This window comes from Elaeis guineensis, chromosome 1 (genome assembly GCF_000442705.2).
Source record: "Elaeis guineensis isolate ETL-2024a chromosome 1, EG11, whole genome shotgun sequence".
Lineage (NCBI taxonomy): Eukaryota > Viridiplantae > Streptophyta > Magnoliopsida > Arecales > Arecaceae > Elaeis > Elaeis guineensis.
This window is the reverse complement of record NC_025993.2, coordinates 119,029,625-119,030,313: the sequence shown is the minus strand read 5'-3', so window position 1 is coordinate 119,030,313 and position 689 is coordinate 119,029,625.

The following is a 689-nucleotide window of genomic DNA, read 5'->3' as shown; positions in this document are numbered from 1 at the left end:
TATATGTATGTATGTATGTATGTATGTATGTATGTATGTATATGTATATGTATATGTATATGTATGTATATATATATATATAGATATATATGTGTGTGTGTATGTACGTATGTATGTATGTATGTATGTATATACATATATATAGATACACACACACACCCGTGTGTGTGTGTGTGTGTGTATGTACGTATGTATGTATGTATGTATGTATGTACATATATATAGATACACACACACACACCCACACACAAACACACACTAATACATACAAATACATATATATTTATATACATACATACATACACACACGCGCGCGCGCGCGCGCACACCACACAAACACATACATGCATGCATATATATATATATATATTTTACACACACAATACATATATATATATCTAATTTTTTTTTTGTCTTTGGATAAAAGAGATCCGATCTTTAGAGAGACTAATCTAGCCTAAACCAACCTGTCATTCTTAGATAGGCAGGATGGAGACTCAAATATAAATCCAAAAAAAGTAAATCTTTTTTTTAGTTATCAAAGGTAGATATTTTTATGACCAACAATCACAATTTTTTCATTACAAGAAATAACAAAATTCCACTAAAACGAAAGAATTAACAGATCAAAAAAGTCAAAAGAAACAACTGGGGACGGTTTCCTGACTTGATGCTATCATATTTTTATT